The sequence below is a fragment of the Neopelma chrysocephalum genome, unplaced genomic scaffold (assembly GCF_003984885.1).
Source record: "Neopelma chrysocephalum unplaced genomic scaffold, ASM398488v2 Primary Assembly neopelma1_101, whole genome shotgun sequence".
NCBI classification, from domain to species: Eukaryota; Metazoa; Chordata; class Aves; order Passeriformes; family Pipridae; genus Neopelma; species Neopelma chrysocephalum.
Genome location: NW_020897764.1, coordinates 776,117 through 789,693, shown reverse-complemented (window position 1 = coordinate 789,693; position 13,577 = coordinate 776,117). Strand labels below are relative to the sequence as shown.

At 53.3% G+C, this 13,577-nt stretch overlaps 1 protein-coding gene across 3 annotated transcripts in view; it reads right to left on the bottom strand.

The window, feature by feature from the left end:
• Positions 1 to 6,695, bottom strand: part of GJC2 (gap junction protein gamma 2) — a 29,458-nt gene extending 22,763 nt beyond the window's left edge. The window contains exon 1 of one of the 3 annotated variants that reach the window (XM_027695529.1): positions 6,587 to 6,695. The gene's annotated coding sequence lies outside the window, so the exon portion shown is untranslated. Of the gene's footprint in view, positions 1 to 207; positions 218 to 4,258; positions 4,384 to 6,586 lie in introns of those variants that run through there. The other 2 variants (XM_027695531.1, XM_027695533.1) reach the window with 2 other exon arrangements.
• Between the last annotated feature and the right edge of the window lie 6,882 nt (positions 6,696 to 13,577).

The following is a 13,577-nucleotide window of genomic DNA, read 5'->3' as shown; positions in this document are numbered from 1 at the left end:
CGGCCGGCTGCTCCGGCAGCTGGAGCATCACACGATCCAGCGGCTCTCCCTGGAGCCCCGGCACAGCTAATGGGTTGTGACATCTGGGATGACCCCTAAACACCTACCAAACCCAGCAGGGAGTGTCCCTCACACAGCCCCTGGGGGCTGAGGTCAGCACAAGGCCCTGGCCCTGGCGCTCTCCCCTTTCCCGGGGGATCCAACCACAACCTCCGGGAGAAGCCACGGCTCTCCAAATGAGGCTGTTTCCACAGGAGGGGTTGCTCTGCGATGCCCGTGGCATCATCTTTTCCCCCCTCCTCTCCTCCCCTCCTCTTCTCCAGCGTCTCATCCTTTTTATCAGCCTTGATCTGTTCTGACTCGGAACTCTCCAGAGCCGGGGCTGGCTCAGCATCCCCCCGGGAAGCCACGAGGTGCTCCCGTGTCCCCACCGATCACCAGAGGAGAGCAAAGGGCCGCTCTCGTGCTGCACAAAGGCCCCGGGGCGACCTGGCAGTGCTCGCACAGGCCACGGGGTCACCGAAAACGCAGCCAGAGCCGCGGAGACATCGCCCGCTCTTGCATCATGTCACTGGAGAGCGGCTCCTCCCCGGGGCAGGGGGGAGGCAGGGGGGAGCTGCCTGCCCTGGAAAGGAAACCAGGACATTCATTCCTCAGCGAACCTGGTTAACTGTTTCTGTCTGGGAGCGCGGAGGAAAGGGCTGGGCAGAGCACTGAGCAAACCCATTGTCCCCCGCAGGAAAAAAAAAAAAAAAAAAAAAAAAAGACGATAAAAAACGTGCCTGGAGGAATTTGGCTCGGGCTGATCTTTGAACCGGCTTCAGGTTTCCGAAGCAGAGGCTCCCGGATGCACGGCAGGGTGTTCTCTGGGGCTGGAACCCGTTATCTGGGGTCGTGGGTTGGATTAACTCTGTGTTGATCCAGAGGAGGGATTTAAGCACCCAAAGTTGCTGAAGGCTGGGCTGGAGCTGGAAATGATGCCTCACCCCGGGTGGTTTGGCCGCAGTGGGGGATAAATCACATTTCTGGGCTGTTTTCCCATGGTTTTGTCCACCTACATCCCGCTGGTGGGCCCGCATGTGCCATCAGTGGCTCGTTGCCTCAGTGGCCTCCACCCTGTGCTTGAAAGGCCCCTCACACAAGGCAGACACTGGTTCAGCTCCAGGCCCAGCTCGTGTTCAGGAGGGAATTAAAAAGGGCCAGAAACAACATCTTTGGGAGATGCCAAGATCCCTCCATCCTTGCTCTGCCGAAATGGACCTTATCTCTGAGGAAATGGGGGTGATTTGTGTAAATCCATCCAGAAAAGAGCCTCTTGGGACCACCCTGGCCACCCTGTCACCCCCACTGCTCCCAGCTGGTGGTGGCATCTCCCAGGGATGAGGGTGTTGAGTGTCATTAATGATTGGGGTGACGGGACCGAGCTTGGGGGGAGCATTGGAGAGGTGGGGGGTGTTTGGGGGTTCTCAGCAGACAGGTCAAAAACACACCAGGACAGGACAAGATGCAGCCAGGAAAAAATTCAAGTGGATATGAAATAAGTCTCCCAGACAAACGGTGGCACAGGGAGCTGGTGGGATCTTCACCTTGGAGACAGCGTGGCTGGACAGGACTCCGGGCAGCTCCATCCAACATCAGAGCTGGTCCTGCTCCCTGACCTGAGGTGCCTTCAGCCTCTGCTGAAGGGATCTCAGCCGTGAGATCCCCACCTTGCTCAGCATCTCCCATATCTCCACACCCACCAGGAAAAGCTGCCGCCCTCCCCAGGAGGATGGAAAAGAAGCGGAAAGTCAAAACACGGAGGAGGGAGTGCAGCTCTTGGAGGAGCTCTGCTGACCTGCTCGAGGGCTTGGCTCGTCCTTGTGAAGTCACCTCACTCCTTAGGGACAGCTCAGGGCACACCTGAGGCTGGGACAGGGGATCCCCACCTCCTGAGGGTGCAGCCAGAGCGATGAGGGGACAACCCACAGCACCAGAAAAAAAAAAAAGCTGAGGCAGGGAGAGAAACAAACTGCTCCAGCAAAGTTAGAGGTGGAATAGCAATTTATATTAATTTATAAGATGGGGCTCCTCATTTTCCATCCATTTTCCCTGTTTTCTGCTTCTGCAGCCCCAGGTTGCAGCGATGATGTGTGGAAATCCCACACAAGCTCCCTTATTTTCCCTTTCCCTGGCACCGAGGAGCAGGAACCACGTGGATTTACAGTTGGTCACCACGATCTCCAAGAAACAAATCGGGTCAAAGGGAGCTGTGCAGCCTTAAAAATGACCCTTGGGCTGGTTGGATGAACACTGGGTGGAAGAATTCCAAACAAGCCCTGAATTACAGGAGAGGAGAGTCCTGGGCAGCGCTGGGACCTGCAGGAATCCACCTCCACAGTGGATTGCTGGGCAAGGAGGGGTTTCCTTCTTACACACACACTGATAAAAAAAGTCTCCTGGTATTTTGGTCTTGGACAAGACCCAAGGATTGTCTCAGAAACAGCTCTCAGAGCTCGCAGGAGGAGCACAAGGCTCAGATTCCCCATCAGCCTCATCCCCCTTTCTCCAGTTCCCACCCGCCAGTGACTCACTGGAGCTGGGTTAGGATGGATTTCCTTCCTCCAGCTTCCTAAGGAGGCTTTGGACACGGGACAGATTGCCCTCCTGTGGCATTCCAAGGTAGTTTGGGGGAAAGGAGATGATGTCTGTAGCCTCCTAAGACTCTTTGTGTCCCTCAGGTTGGGCTATGGGGTTGTTTACTCAGCCTCCCACTAGGAGAGGACACGACACCCTCCCATTAAGCACAGCTCAAATCAATCCATTAAGCCAAGCTCCTGTGCTTGGAATGCATGGAAAGGGCATTTTGGGATGGGAGGAGATGGAGCTTCCAGCAGGGAAGAGAGAAATGCCTGCTCAGGCATGACCAAGGAGGGCTCAGGAGCTCCTTCCAGCCTCCCTTTCCTGAAAACTCTTTGGACAAATGCTGGTTGCAGAGATCTGGAGATAGAAGGGACATAGCTCAGGGTTGCCCATTAACCCCAAGGAAGATCTTAGAGATTTAAAAAGGATGGGACTAAATAAAGGTGACAAAAATGCAGCAGCATCTCCACATGAAGCTCTTCTCAGAACTTTGAGGTGTGGATGGGGGATGGAGGTTGGAGATCCCACTCCAGAAGAGCATCCTGGGTGTTCGGTAGCCAAGAGGAGAGTTTTCCCTCAAGGAAGGGCTGGTTGGCCAAGAAGATGAGGCCACCACGGAGCAGGTGCAGCTCCCACTGTTGGTGATGCTCCCTGTGCCTCAGTTTCCCTGAGGGAACACATCCTTTGTGAGGTGGTTTTGGATGTGGGGATGAAAAGAGTGGAAAATCTGTTTTAAAAACAATCCAAAAGCACCTCACAGAGGAGATCAGTGGATCTTTTTGTCCGTGGGTTAGAGGCAGCAGCTGCAAATCCACATCTTCTGCCGGGATGAGCTCCAGTGTCCAGAGTCCTCCTCAAAGACCAGCTTGTGATGCAGGAGCAAAGGGAATCTAAGCTGCTGATCCCAAAGGCAGCAGGATGCAGATCCAAAAACTTGCAGAAACCTCAGAAATGTGACCCAGGACCAGCAGGAAAACCAGACCCTGAAGTATCTTCCTCTCCCCACCTCTGGTGGTCTGAGAGGGAAGGAAGTTTGGGACAGGGAGAGGCCAGGAGGTCCCACCCAGAGCACAGAGGGGTTTCACAGGATCCCAGAATGGTTTGGATTAGAAAAGACCATAAGGATCATCTCATTCCAACCCCCTGCCATGAGCAGGGACACCTTCCACCATCCCAGGCTACTCCAGCCTGGCCTTGGACACTTCCAGGGATCCAGGGGCAGCCACAGCTTCTCTGGGCAACCTGTGCCAGGGTCTCCCCACCCTCCCAGCCAAGAATTCCTTCCTTTTTCCACGAGGAAAAAGCTTAATCCCAAACTCCCAGGAGCTGGATTTGCAGTGCCCTGGGTGATTTACGCCGACCAAGTGCACAAACTGCTGCCAAATAGGGATGTTGTGGCTCTCACCAGCGGCAGGAAAGGCAGGACACGAACGTCAAGTCACAACAAGCACGTTTCCCACCCAAAACGACGGGAAAAGGGCCGAAAATGAGGAGCAGGGTGGGAGCAGAGCGGGGTTGAAGCAGAGGGAGGGGATCTGTGGAGCGCTGGGGATCAGCCAAGCTAAAAAACTCATCAGCAAAATAAAGCGGGGAAGAAAGGGGGGAGCGAAATAAAACAAACTGAAAAGTAACATACAGAGAAGCTCCGGGCTCAGTCCTTCCCAAAAACGTCCCATCCTGGCTGGTTGTGGATCCCTGTCCCTGCCCGGTGCCGCGGGCAGAGCTCCCGACGCTTCTCCTCCCTCCCACACCCCTTTGAACCCGGGCTCTTCCCGCTGATCCAGCCTGGAGATGGTGACGTGGAGACCTCCGCTGGGGAGGCTTCCCGAGCCGGGAAAGCTCCTCTGGATCTGACGCTGCAAACCTCAAGGATTCCTTAATTTCCTTTTATTTCTTGAATTTCCTTCCAAGCACCCTCCAAAAAAAAAAAAAATCCCCATTAAAAAAAAAAAAAAGGGGGAATGTGGTGAATACTTCCAGAGCCAGTGCTTATGGAAAAAAAAAATCGAATAATTCAAATAGTCCAAAGGTTTAGGGCTAAAAATAGCAGGAAGAGCTCCTTGGAGCAGGGAAGCGGAGGTGCTGCAGCAGGACAAGAAATGCTTCCTTCTTGTTTGGAATTTCTTTGCTTTTGTGTTCCAACAGCACTGAAGCCGAGCAGAAAATCGGCTGCAAACCCACCCTGTCCTCACAGCTGCAGTGACAGACTCCAGCACCACCAAAAAAAAACCTGTTTTCCCCCCAATTTTTACGTCGGAAGCAGAGCCAAAACTTTGAAGTTTTACTTTACAGTTAAATATTTTTAGTTAAATACTAAAAATATTAGTATTTAACTAAAAATATTTAACTAGTATTTAACAAGAGGCTCCTTGCCAGCACCATCCCAGCTCCTCTTCATCCCTCTTTTTCCCTTCCCAGCCCTGTTTTGCAGGGAAGGGGGGACAGCTGGAAGCGCTGCCGGGCTCCGTGGGGAACAGCTGGAAGGGAAAACAGCTGGCAGGGGACAGAGGGGACATTTCCCTCCTCTCCCAGCCCCTCCTGCTCCCTGCCAGAGGGATTTTTTTTCCCCCCCTGTGCAGGTCTCTGGTTGCCCCTCACTCGAACCCAGGGATTAAATAACTTCCCCCATCCAGAGGCAACAACCTCTGGCACATCACTGGCTGTTCCTTCCCGTTGCCAACTCAGATGATTTTACGGCTGATCTCACAAAAATTGATGTTTTCCTTAAAGGCCCCGGGTTGGGAGGCGAGATTTGGCTGCCAGGGGTCCAAACCAGAGAAGTTTTACTCCCTGCACTTTAAGAAAATCCTAACTCTTGGCAAATCCAGCATGAAGAAGGCTCTAAACCTCCAAAAATCTCGTGGTTCTCCAACCTCCTAATCCTACATGACCCTCAGAGTGTCTTAAGTAGCTCCCACCATGTGAAACTGCTCAAAATAAGTTGTTTTTTCCTGGTTTAAAGGGATTTTTGAGAGATGTCCTCTTCTCCTGGGATGGGGAAGCCAAGTTTTCAGGCTCTTATTTCATTTTTTTCGAGTGGGTTTCTGCTCTCCAGCTGCTTTAGGCAAGGAACAAGCTGGGAAACAGCCTGGCTGACCGTGCAGAGGGGGGGGATGTGTTCCCAGAAGGAATTTTCAAGAGGAAATCAGCTCATAGGATGCTCCAAGGATAGAGGAGGAGGAGGGAGAAGGGAGACATCACCACAGCACTTGCTCCTGCAGCTGCTGCTGCCCTTGACACGCTCACAAGCCCAAAGCTCAGCCCAAATCCCGTGATTTCGAGCAGATTTTGGGATAAGGAAAACACCCTCACCAGAAACCGTGTAGGGAAATGCTTTTTGGAGGTGCCCAGCTCGAAAACAACCCTAAATATGCTCCTAAAAAAATCTCAGCCCTGCTTTGTGTCAGACCCAGGGCAAAGTTTCAATCAGCCCTGTTTAAAACAGTCCCAAGCAAAATCCTGGCTCTGAATTTTCAGGAGTTGTCCAGACCCCTAAGAAGAGCCGGGTTTCTGTGGCTTAAGCTCGTATTTAATGCAAAAGGTTTTATATAAAAAGAAATAAGATCATTTTCGCAGCTCTTGACGTTGACTTTTTATGGGATATCTAAAAAATAGGGTATCTAAAAAACATATCTAAAAAATATGATCTCTAAAAAAAAAATCTAAAAATATACTATATATGCAATATAATATATATGTAATATAATATATATGCTATATATATGCAATATAATATATATGTAATATAATATATATGCTATATATATGCAATATAATATATACACAATATAATATATACACAATATAATATATACAATATATTACAAGGATCAATGAGGGAGTGACCAGGCCTCCCTGGGATAAGGAGCAGAGCATCCTTTTGCTCCCAAATCCCCAGTTTCCCCCACCCAGTGCCACCCCCCCAGGGTCCCATCCCGCTTGGGAATGACAATTCCAGCCGTACCTTTCCCAGCCAGGAAAAAAGGTGCCTCTGGGCTGAGGGTCTTCACCGCATAACCGGAGACCTCCGTGGGGAAAAGGCCCTGCAGCAGGACCAGCAGAGCCCTGCAACAAAGCCAAGGAGGAGGCGATTATTCCCGGGAATCTCTCTGCCAGGCACAATACGGCAGCGTTTCAGTGTCCTGCTCAATGGCACCATTGTCCCCCCTGGAGCTGCAGCTCCTATGTGTGATGGCACAGGGTGAAGCTTCTGCTCCTCTGAGAGCTCCTAAAAGGCTTCCTCCTGCCACTGGAGAGGAGCAGGAGGCTTTGTTTTCCTTTTATTTTCCTCCCCAGGGCAGGAGGGATCCCGGTTTTCCCTTGCCAACGCCGCCACGCTGCTGCCTGGGGTGAGGATCCTCCAACAGAGGAAGGAAATGGGATCTTGGATAAAATACATCAGGGGTACAGAGGTGGTGGGAGGATGGGGTTGAGGAGGGGTGTTGACAGCTCCCAGTGGTATTTTGTTGGGATCCTTTCAGGGACTTCGCATCTGGAAGCTGCATCTGTGGAGGAGCACAAAGAGGAGCTGGAGAGGGTCTGGAGGTGTCCACTGAGATCACAGAATCATGGAATGGTTTGGGTGGGAAGGGAACTTAAACATCATCTCATTCCAACCCCCTGCCATGGGAAGGGACACCTTCCACTAGCCCAGGTTGCTCCAAGCCCCGTCCAACCTGGCCTTGGACACTTCCAGGGATGGGGCAGCCACAGCTTCTCTGGGCTGGAGGGCGGGTAGGCTGGGTCTGGTCAGGCTGGTGATGAGGGGGGAGACCTTTTTTGATAAACACAATTATTAAATGGGAAGGTGGCAAGAAAACAAAGCCAAAATGTTCTCAGAGGCCCCCAGGGCCCATCTGCAACAGTCAAGGAGATGGGAAGGCACAAGGGAAGACCCTACCTGTCTTTGGAAACACCAGGAGCTACTGCAAGAAGACTGGTGACATTTTTTTCCCTATAGGACAAGGGGGATGAGGTTGGATTTCAGCAATAAACCCAGCAATGAGCCCAGAGGTGCCACCACAGGAGCAGGATGGCCACAAGGAGCAGCAGCACCTGTACTTGGGAGGGCATAAAACACGGAGCATTACATAGAAATTATACCTATAAAGGCAGATTAAATGTGGGAACGCTGCTGTGATGGAGCCAGGCTGCTCCTGGGAATGCGGGCAGGGGGTGCAGGCAGCACTGGGAGGAGGGAGAAGAAGGGATGTTCCCAGGTCTTCCCCATGGAAGTTCCGGCTCGCTGGGTCTGCAGGTCAAGCCACTGCAATAATTCCAATGGGATATGGAATTGATGGACCATATGAGATCACCCTCCTCCTCAGGGGAACTGTCTGAGAGGCACTCCCACCCCATGGATGTGCTCCAGGCAGGGACATTATCCCACTGGTTTGGGATCCCACTGGTTTGGGATCCCACCGGTTCCCCCTCTGCACCTGAGCTGGGGTGTTGTTTTCTCTCTCCAGTCCATATCCAGGAGGCATCACAGGACCACCACTGTGTTCAGAACAAAGGATGCAGCTCGAGTATCCTGCACTTCCAACCAGGAAAAATGATAAGCCACCCTCTTTTCCTCATCCTATACCCTGTATATCCACATCAACACATTGTTGGTGTAACTGGAGGGACTGGGAAAACTTTTTGAGGAGTTTTTCCCCATCACCTCCAGGCTGGGGAGGCAGGAACATCCCAAGAGCTGGATTGCCACCACAAAGGCACTTTATATTCCATCAAGGCTTCCTTGATGCAAACAGGAGCAGCAACCCCTGATCCTTCAGGGAATATCTGCAAAATTAGTGCTGGGCTGAGGACGTGGGCACTGTGGGGGGACAGTCACCCTGCCCTTCCCTGTGCCCTTTGGACCTGGCTCCAGGGGTTCCTATTCCTTAAAATGAATCATTGAAGTAACCCGCTCTAAGTGGAAATTAATATATATATATATATATTTTCCAGTCTCCACCTGGATACTGGAATTTTGCCTTTCCTGCCTCCCTTCTTTGTATCCCCTCCACGCGTCTCCGGAGATGGGGAGAGTAAAATCCGGGAAAACATCCTGTTGCTCCCTCTTTCTGTGCCTGGACAGAGAGAAAGAAGTCAGGCACCGGGAGGGGGGGATGCATCCCTGATTTCACAAGCATCCGGTTGTTCCAGTCGTCGTGTGGTACAATCGGAATTGCAGATGGCTCCTGGTATTTGCAGGGCCGGAGTCATGTCCGGGACAAGCTGCTGTTGTTGGGAGAAGCTGAGGCTGTGCTGGATTCCCCAGTTTTGGGGGGCTGGGAGTGGGGCTGGGGCGGATAAACCTGGAGCAGGGCATGGGTACCGTGTGTGTCACCCCATCCAGAGCCGGCCGGGATTATGGATCGGCGTCCCGCGCTCTCCAGGGATGACACAGTTGCACATCCAGTCGATGTGGCTGACCCAAATACGAGGCTGGCACTGCCTGGTCCGGCTGCCAGGGCGGCTCTGATCCTCATGGAGCACCCTACAAGCACCCTGGAGCATCCGGGGCGTTGGGATTCTCCCCAACGCCCTGCGCCAGAAACTCCATCCTTCTGCACAACGTCCTTCCCAGCAGCGAGGCCGTCAGGGAAAAGCCCTGGAGGAGCTCTGGGATGAGGGGTGCTGGCACGGAGCTGTTTGAGTCCCACGTGGATCAGGGATGCCCCAGGAGGGTGTTGGGCTGTGTGGGATTGTGGGACCTACCTGTTGTCGGTGCTGGCGGTGCCTCAGGGCGAGGTGGCAGCAGCTGGCACGTGGATGTCACCTCCCTGTCCTGGGGGGAAGCACAGAGGGCATCAGGACACCTGGCATAGCACAGACTGTGCTGAGTTGGAAGAACCCACAAGGATCATGGAGTCCAACCCTCAGCCCTGCACAGGCCCATCCCCGGGAGTCACGCCCCGTGTCCCAGAGGATCATCCAAAGGCTCCTTGAGCTCTGGCACGGATCACATCACCCGGCACAGGACCCATCCCAGCTGCAGCCCCCTCAAAAAACCCCCCACAATCCACCATGGCTGGATTCCTCATCTTGGGAAAGCCGTTCCGAGCCCACCTCCCTCTGCTCCCACAGGTTCCATCGCTCCTCGTCCGCTCTGGGATGATGCCAGAGGATTTTGCACTGTGACTGATCAGGGAGCACCAGCAGGTCTCACCCTGTGGCTCCACTGTGACCCCAGGGAGAGGGATGGCACCCCAAATTCCCTGGATTAAACCTCTCAGCTCCTGTTTGAGGCCACACAGGCGCCAGAGGATTCCCTAGAAGAGGTTTCCATCAGAGTGGATAGAACAGAAAAAACGTTTTTTGCCAAAAGAGGTGGGAATTTGCACCCTTGGAGCCCCTTGGACTCGGGGCCCGGCAGCACTGACCTCACTTAGAGCTGAACACCCTCTCCAGGAATTTTTTCTCCCAGGAAATCCTAGGACAGCACTGGGATCACTGCAGGCACAGCCCTACCCATGACACACCATCCCTGAGCACCAACACGAGCCTGTCCCACCACACTCCCACACCTGGGATGCTCCGTGCTGGGAACACGCGCAGAGGGAGCCGGACACTGACGGACAAGTGGGAAAATCAGGGTTATTCCTGCTCCGTTTTTTCCCCTCGTTGCTCATTTTCCACGCCGGCTGCCCAATTATTTCCCAGGCTGGCTCTGCCCCGCGGTGCCTTTCTGCAGTGGCATGGAAGGGAGCCTGGAAATCAGAGCTGCCTCCAACAGCACTGAGATGCCAAGAAAAACCATGGCAAGGACAAGTCTCCGGACCGTGGGCTCATCAGGGTGGGGGCTTTGGGCTAATTAGGGCTAATTTTGGCTGCTTGAAGCTGTCCTGGAGTGTGCCTCCAGCTTTTCCTGGCTTCCCCTGGGATAGTTTGGGCTTTAGGGATTGCCTGCCCTCGTGTATCCCCGCACAACATCCTTCCCAGCAGGCTCTTGGTGCATCCCACTCCCACGTTCTCTCCTTGAAGAGGTATTTCTATTGCCAAAGTGGCAGGAAAAATGATTAAAAAAAAAAAAATCAGGGAAAAACGATCAGTTCCTGCCCCAAAAGTGGTGTCAGCCCAGATTCAGCAAAAACCCACACAAGGCAACGACTGCAAAGCAACAGCTTTGAAGCAAAAGTGCCACAGGGGGTTGTTCTTTTTTTGGCATCGGCTCCAAGTGACCCCCAGCCCAGCCAGGGAGAGCTCCCAGGGCAGGTTTTATCCCAGTTTTTCCCTGGTGTGGCTCCTCACACCATCCCCAGCACCCTTCTCCATCCTCCTCCTGCAGGGATGTAGGATGAGATGCTGCCACGTTTCCCAAAGCATCTCAGAGCTGAAAAGAGCTGAAGCCTGTCCAGTTTTATCCCAGTCTGACAGAACAGTGAATACACAGTTACATAAAATCCCTTTTTCTGACATGTCTGGAAGCAACCCAGGAGCAGGGCCTGTTCCTTTACCTGGGTGTGCCCCGAGATGGGAACAGCACCTTCCTGCCTGGGAGATCTCCTGGGTGGGAGAAAGTGTCCTCCAGGAGGAGCATCTTAAATCACAGACAACCCCTGGGCAGGGAGGTTCCTGATCCTTGCTTTGCCAGTCTGATCCCTCAATCCCAGCTCCACATCGAGCACCAGGAGCAGTTGTGGAGAACCCAAAGTCTGGGAGCTGCCACAGCTGCCCAGCGTGGTCCTTGGGATGTGGGAATGGAATATCAAAGAGCCAATACCAAAAACATGGATCCCAAAAGGTATTTATGGTTTCAAACATAAGTAATAAAATAAACTCTCCTTTTTTCAGGACGCAGGAATTAAACTCATTTCAACAAGTGCCTTTGCCCACCCAGTTTTGGGATCTGATGCCCTTCCTAGAGAGGGGCCCCAAACCTGGAGAGGGGGCACTGCCAGCACCCAAAACGAGTCCCTGGGATGCCCCCCAGCTGTGCCACTTCCTCGGTGACCAGCCTGGCTCCACCACCCGCTCCCAATCCCTCCGCTGCCCATCCCCATCCCGACGGCCATCCCGTCACCTCCCATTAGCCCCAGCCATCCAGGCGTTCCCTGCTCGGCTCCATCACACACAGCAGCCAAAGCAGGTCACCCAAAACAGGCCAGGTTATATCAGACTTCCCTCTCCCTTCCCACAGGGAAGGGGAATGCGAGGGATCTGCACGACTTGCCTTGTTTCCATTTTCCAAGCGCTGCCACCCGGCTGGAGCATCATCCCCGTTTCCCGGGTACCACTCACCTCTCCCGCTGGGATGTGTGAAGGCTGGGCTGGAGGCGCTGGCAGGAGGGATGAGCAGGCAGGGAATGGGCATTTCCATGTGGTGTCGGCACCGCAGGTCCCACGGGATGGCCGGAGCCCACCAGACTGAGCCCAGCGCCGTGTCCTGCACCTCCGGCTCTGCTGCTCCGTGACTCCGATCCCTGATCCCGGCGCTTTCCCGCTGCCACATCTGCCATCTAGAGGGGACCTTTTCCCATTGCAGACGCGTCCCTCAAATTGTAACAAAATCCCACGGTTCAGGAATAAAAAATAATCCCGGTCCATCACTTGATGGCGCAGGAAGAGCCTGGACACAGAGGTTCACACCGTGAATCCACCCAGGATTTTCCTGCTTGTTTTAGCAGAGTTAGAACCAAGCAACAGGACACCCACAAGAGGAAGGAATATTTCTAGGGAATCTAGGAAACATATTTAAAACAGTCCAAGAGAGGTAAATGGTCAAAACAACCCTCAAATCATGTTTGTGAAGGCAAGTGAGGGGCTAAAAGGGTTGCCCAGGGTGGGGTCCTGCTTGTTGCTGTCCAGAACATGGAGCTTTGGAGTGACCGGGATCAAAAGGTGCCTCAGAGCAGCTGGATAAACTGGAAGGATGAGATATGAAGAGGATGAAACCCAAAACTGGAGGGTTAAGGCACAAACCTGATGTGGTAAGATGTGGTTTGGGGGTGAGGGACTGAGAGCCTGGCACTGTCGGTCCAGCTGCTCACGGGCTGCTCGGCGCCAGCTGGATCCGGGATTGGTTTGGAGGGAAAACAGTTGGAAGTCACCACCGGTGGGCTGGGAGTTCTGGTGGACTGGTCATTGCACAGAACAGAATTCCAGAATGGTTTGGGTTGCAAGGGACTTTAAGGATCATTTCATTCCAACCCCCTGCCATGGGCAGGGACACCTTTCACTATCCCAGGTTGCTCCAAGCCCCGTCCAACCTGGCCTTGGACACTTCCAGGGATCCAGGGACAGCCACAGCTTCTCTGGGCAACCTGTGCCAGGGCCTCCCCACCCTCACAGGGAAGAACTTCTTCCCGACATCCCTCTGGCACTGGGAAGCCATTCCCCCTTGTCCTGTCCCTCCATCCCTTGTCCCCAGTCCCTCTCCAGCTCTCCTGGAGCCCCTTTAGGCACTGGAAGGGGTTCTCAGGTCTCTCTGGATCTGTCTCTTTTCCAGGTGAATCCCCCCAGCTCTCCCAGCCTGGCTTCACAGTCTTCACCCTCCGTGAGGAACCAACCCCTCCAAGGACTCTCAGGATTTGACCTGCTGGAGGGACCAAAGGGCTCGGAAGTTCACAGAATATCCTGAATTTGGAAGAACCCACAAAGTCCAACCCCTCGCCCTACACAGGATAACCCCAGAAATCCCACCATGAGTTCCATGAAAGCATCAACATTAAGGCTGAAGAAAACTCGGGAAGCAAAGTGAAAGCTCTCCAGGCCTCAAAGCAAAGACCAGCATGGGTGACAGTGGCTGGATACCATGGATTCCTCCAGGAAAAGGGATTTATTGCTGCCCTCAAGCACATCAGCTTGGGAGGGAAATCCTTCTCCCCCCCCAACTTGTAGGTATAAGAGCATCCAAAAATCTACCTGCACCCAAACTCAAGTGGAACAACGTGCGAATTCCAAGGCTTGCTGCTGGGATAGCAGAGAAGTTCACAGGATTTTTTCCCCCAGAAAAAAAAAAAAGC